The following is a 6,668-nucleotide window of genomic DNA, read 5'->3' on the forward strand; positions in this document are numbered from 1 at the left end:
TGTATTGAAGTACAAACCAAGTCCAAGGAAGAAAAGGTGGACTAAGCAGCAGCATATTTAACATTGTGGAGTTAAGTGGATGTGTACAAGTTATAAGGTCCCCAGGATTCCTCCAAGCTTTTTTGCAACCCACGAAGATGTCAGCAAAAAACTATTTTTCTGTCTTTTTGCTAATCATCTTCCAGTGCTTGAAGCATTCATCCTCTGTTGGGGCCGGCCTGTGGCTCTCATGTCCTGGTTCGAGCCTGGAAGGCATCTTGGAACTGGAGGAGAAGAGGGCATCTAGGCGGGTTGAGAAATAATGGAACCAAGACAACTAGTCTGCTAAAGGTTCAAATTTTTAATGGCAGACACTCTTTATAAAGGGAAGGGGAAAGCCCATTCCTGCCAAATCATCCTTTGAGCCCAGCTGCAGGTGACCACATGTAGTCTCCAGAACAGCTAGCCTGACTCCCAGCAGGTAGCAGCAGCAACAGTGGCTGAACAATAGAGTGATCCAGGGAGGCAGGCTCCACCCTAGGCAATCTCCTTGGTGGTAAGCAAAGTCAAGGTCTGGCTCAGCCTGCTTCAGACTTGTGGGAGGCTATAATTATCCTTTTCTCATTGAGTAGAAAATGCCTCTATTAAAAGGCCATTGAAATCCTCTAAGTTCTTTTACTCTTAAGCCTTCAGACACTATTTTAAATCAAGTCAATCCCCCACTTGCACACATCTGTCTTTTCAGGACACTATTGTGTCAAATTACACAAAAAATATGCATGACAATTTCATGAATGCAAACATAGAATAAAATCTGGTCCTGGTCACCCTTCGACATTCTTATCCATTTCACGTTCCTGAAAAATATTCCAATGAGTACACAGTCCTCAGTAATTTCTTCCATGATAGTCCTACATTCTGTGTAAAAGACAATGAGGTACTGGGTAGAAAAGGTGAAAGTCAGCAAGTGACTCTTAGACTCACCAAGCTCTCTACTTCTGAAGTGATATCAGAGAATCTCAGTGTATGAATTCAGTGGCTCACAAGTGTTGATTCTCTATAAACCAGTACATATAAATAGGTCTAAAATTATTAGCCACCTAATAAGTTTACCTCTGTGCAATTTTTCATTTATATATTCCCCACTAAGGAAATAAAAAATAGGCCAGAGCATCTGCAAGAAATATCTTGGTTCCCGCAACCAGCCTAGTCTAGTCTGCTCAGGTGAGAGTGTGAACTAGAGAATTTAAAAGCTTCTGGGACAGGCAGGAACCACAGAGCTTCTGAGACAGTCCCTGTTTCGGGCTCCAGACACCTGAGCACCTTCCCTGTCAGAGGAGAGGTGTCCACCCAGCCTGGGAGAGAGTTGCCAGAGGAACTGCGGGAGACATCTTGGTTCCTGGATCCCACTGAGACTAGTCTGCACAAGTGAGAGTGTGGACTACAGAAGCTATCAGCTTCTGGGACAGGCCCTGTTTCGGGCCTTCATCTTCTGCCAGGAGGCAAGTCCAATCGCCTCTGTGCACATTTCCTGAAAGAGGAGAGCTTGTCTGCAGAGAGTGCTCTGACCACTGAAACTAAGGAGAGAGCTAGGTTCCCAGATCTGCTGGTAGAGAATGACAGAATCACAAGAGGAAAAAGCTCTAACGAGAGACAACTATAACCACTGACTCCAGAGATTACCAGATGGTGAAAGGCAGACATAAAAACCTTATTAAGAGAAACCAAGACCATTTACCATCATCAGAACCCAGAACTCCCACCTCAGCCAGTCCTGAGCACCCCAACACACCCAAAAAGCTAGACCCGGATTTAAAGGCATATCTCATGATGATGGTAGAGGGCATCAAGAAAGACTTTAATAACTCACTTAAAGAAATACAGGAGAACACTGCTAAAGAGTTACAAGTCCTTAAAGAAAAACAGGAAAACACAACCAAACAGGTAGAAGTCCTTAAAGAAAAACAGGAAAACACATCAAAACAGATGATGGAAAAAAACCATACTAGACCTAAAAAGGGAAGTAGACACAATAAAGAAAACCCAAAGTGAGGCAACGCTGGAGATAGGAAAACCTAGGAAAGATATCTGGAACCATAGATGCAAGCATCAGCAACAGAATACAAGAGATGGAAGAGAGAATCTCAGGTGCAGAAGATTCCATAGAGAACATTGGCACAACAATCAAAGAAAATGCAAGATGTAAAAAGATCCTAACTCAAAACATCCAGGAAATGTAGGACACAATGAGAAGACCAAACTTACGGATAATAGGAGAAGATGAGAATGAAGATCTTCAACTTAAAGGGCCAGCAAATATCTTCAAGAAAATTATAGAAGAAAACTTCCTAACCTAAAGAAAGAGATACCCATGAACATACAAGAAGCCTACAGAACTCCAAATAGACTGGACCAGAAAAGAAATTCCTCCCAACACTTAATAATCAGAACAACAAATGCACTAAATGAAGATAGAATACTAAAAGCAGTAAAGGAAAAAGATCAAGTAACATATAAAGGCAGGCCTATCAGAATTACACCAGATTTTTCACTAGAGGCTATGAAAGTCAGAAGTTCCTGGACAGATGTTATACAGACACTTAAGAGAACACAAATGCCAGCCCAGGCTACTATACCCAGCCAAAGTTTCAGTTACCATAGATGGAGAAACCAATGTATTCCACGACAAAAACAAATTGACACATAATCTTTCCATGAATCCAGCCCTTCAAAGGATAATAACAGGAAAAAAAAATACAAGGACAGAAACCACATCCTAGAAAAAGCAAGAAAGTACTCCTTCAAAAAAACCTAAAAGAAGACAGCCACAAGAACAGAATGCCAAACTTAACAACAAAAATAATAGGAAGCAACAATTACTTTTCCATAATAACTCTTAATATCAATGGACTCAACTCCCCAATATAAGGACATAGACTAACAGACTGGCTACACAAAAGAACCAACATTTTCCTGCTTACATGAAACCCATCTCAGGGAAAAAGACAGACACTACCTCAGAATGAAAGGCTGGAAAACAATTTTCCAAGCAAATGGTCTGAAGAAACAACCCGTAGTAGCCATTGTAATATCTAATAAAATCGACTTCCAACCCAAAGTCATCAAAAAAGACCAGGAAGGACACTTCATACTCATCAGAGGTAAAATGTTCCAAGAGGAACTCTCAATTCTGAATATCTATGCTCCAAATACAAGGGCAGCCACATTCATTAAAGAAACTTTAGTAAAGCTCAAAGCACAATTTCACCTCACACAATAATAGTGGGAAAGGTGAACAAACCACTTTCACCAATGGACAGATCATGGAAACAGAAACTAAACAGGGACAAAGTGAAAGTAACAGAAGTTATGAAACAAATAGATCTAACAGATATCTACAGAACATTTTATCCTAAAACAAAAATATATACTTTCTTCTCAGCACCTAATAGTACCTTCTCCAAAAATGACCATATAATTGGTCACAAAACAAACCTCAACAGATACAAAAATATTGAAATAGGCCCATGCATCCTATCAGATCACCATGGATTAAGGTTGAATGAATGAATAAATAAATAAATAAATAAATAAATAAATAAATAAATAAATAACAGAAAGCCAACATTCACGTGGAAACTGAACAACACTCTTCTAAATGATACCTAGGTCAAGGATGGAATAAAGAAAAATTAAAGACTTTTTAGAGTTTAATGAAAATGAAGCCACAACATACCCAAGCTTATGGGACACAATGAAAGCATTTCTAAGAGGAAAACTCATAGGTCTGAATGCCTCCAAAAAGAAACTAGAGAGAGCACACACTAGCAGCTTGACAACACACCTAAAAGCTCTAGAACAAAAGGAAGCAAATTCACCCAGGAGGAGTAGAGAGCAAGAAATAATCAAACTCAGGGGTGGAATCAACCAAGTGGAAAGAAGAAGAACTATTCAAAGAATCAACCAAATGAGGAGCTGGTTCTTTGAGAAAATCAACAAGATAGATAAACCCTTAGCCAGACTCACTTGAGGGCAGAGGGACAGCATCCTAATTAACAAAATCAGAAATGAAAGGGAGACATAACAACACATGCTGAAGAAATCCATAACACCATCAGAGCATTCTACATAAGGCTATACTCAACAAAACTGGAGAACCTGGATGAAATGGTCAAGTTTCTAGACAGATACCAGGTACCAAAGTTAAATCAAGATCAGGTTAATGATCTAAACGTTCCCATATCCCCTAAAGAAATAGAAGCAGTCATTAATAGTCTCCCAACCAAAAAAAGCCCAGGACCAGATGGGTTTAGTGCAGAGTTCTATCAGCCCTTCAAAGAAGATCTGATCCCAGTTCTTCCCAAACTATTCCACAAAATAGAAACAGAAGGTACCCTACCCAACTCCTTCTATGAAGCCACAATTACTCTGATACCTAAACCACAAAAAGACCCAACAAAGATAACAAACTTCAGACCAATTTCTCTTATAAATATCAATGCAAAAATTCTCAATCAAGTTCTTGCTAACTGAATCCAACCAAGAACACATCAAAACAATCATCGATCCTGACCAAGATGGTTTCATTCCAGGGAGGCAGGGATGGTTTAATATACAGAAATCCATCAACGTAATCCACTATATAAACAAACTCAAAGACAAAAACAACATGATCATTTCATTAGATGTGGAGAAAGCCTTTGACAAAATCCAACACCCATTCATGATAAAGTCTTGGAGAGATCAGGAATTCAAGGCCCATGCCTAAACATGATAAATGCAATCTACACCAAACCAGTAGCCAACATCAAAGTAAATGGTGAGAAGCTTGAAGCAATCCCATTAAAATCAGGGACTAGATAAGGCTGCCCACTTTCTCACTACCTATTCAACATTGTCTTAAAGCCCTATCCAGAGCAATTCGACAACAAAAGGAGATCAAGGGGATACAAATTGGAAAGGAAGAAGTCAAAATAACACTTTTTGCAGATTATATGGTAGTATATATAAGTGACCCTAAAAATTCCACCTGAAAACTCCTAAACCTGATAAACAGCTTCAGTGACGTAGCTGGATATAAAATTAACTCAAACAAGTCAATGGCCTTTCTCTACAAAAAGGATAAACAGGCTGAGAAAGAAATTAGGGAAACAACACCCTTCTCAATAGTCACAAGTAATATAAAATACCTTGGCATGACAATAACTAAGGAAGTAAATGATCTGTATGATAAGAACTTCAAGTCTCTAAAGAAAGAAATTAAAGAAGATCTCAGAAGATGAAAAGATCTCCCATGATCATGGATTGGCAGGATCAATATAGTCAAAATGGCTATCTTGCCAAAAGCAATCTACAGATTCAATGCAATCCCCATCAAAATTCCAACTCAATTCAGCAACGAATTAGAAAGGGCAATCTGCAGATTCATATGGAATAACAAAAAACCTAGGATAGCAAAAACTCTTCTCAAGGATAAAAGGACCTCTGGTGGAAACACCATGCCTAACCTAAAGCTGTACTACAGAGCAATTGTGATAAAAACTGCATAGTACTGGTATAGAAACAGACAAGTATACCAATGGAATAGATTTGAAGACCCAGATATGAACCCACACACCTTTGGTCACTTGATCTTTGACAAGGGAGCTAAAACCATCCAGTGGAAAAAAGACAGCATTTTCAATAAATGGTGCTGGCACAACTGGTGGTTATCATGTAGAAGAATGCGAATTGATCTATTCCTATCTCCTTGTACTAAGGTCAAATCTAAGTGGATTAAGGAGCCCCACATAAAACCAGAGACACTGAAACTTATAGAGGAGAAAGTGGGGAAAAGCCTCAAAGATATGGGCATGGGGGAAAATTCCTGAATAGAACATCAATGGCTCCTGCTGTAAGATATAGAATCAATAAGCGGGACCTCATAAACTTCAAAAATTTCTGTAATGCAAAAGACACCGTCAATAAGACAAAAGACCACCAACAGATTGGGAAAGGATCTTTACCTATCCTAAATCAGATAGAGGACTAATATTCAATATATATATATATATATATAAAGAACTCAAGCAGGTGGACTCCAGAAAATCAAATAACTTCATTAGAAAGTGGGGCTCAGAGCTAAACAAAAAATTCTCACCTGAGGAATACTGAATGGCCAAGAAGCACCTAAAAAATGTTCAGCATCCTTAATCATCAGGAAATGCAAATCAAAACGACCCTGAGATTCCACCTAACACCAGTCAGAATGGCTAAGATAAAAAATTCAGGTTTCAGCTGATGCTGCCAAGGATGTGGAGAAAGAGGAACACTCCTCCATTGTTGGTGGGATTGCAAGCTTATACAACCACTCTGAAAGTCAGTCTGGTGGTTCCTCAGAAAATTGGACATAGTACTACCGGTGGATCCCGCAATACCGCTCCTGGGCATATACCCAGAAAATGCTCCAACCATTAAGAAGGACACATGCTCTACTATGTTCATCACAGCTTTATTTATAGTAGCCAGAAGCTGGAAAGAACCCAGATGCCCCTCAACAGAGGAATGGATACAGAAAATGTGGTACATTTCACAATGGAGTACTACTCAGCTATTAAAAAGAATGAATTTATGAAATTCCTTGGCAAATGGATGGACTGGGAGGGCATCATCCTGAGTGAGGTAACCCAATCACAAAGGAACTCACTCGA

The sequence above is a fragment of the Mus caroli genome, unplaced genomic scaffold (genome assembly GCF_978045245.1).
Source record: "Mus caroli unplaced genomic scaffold, Mus_caroli_1 scaffold_20, whole genome shotgun sequence".
Lineage (NCBI taxonomy): Eukaryota > Metazoa > Chordata > Mammalia > Rodentia > Muridae > Mus > Mus caroli.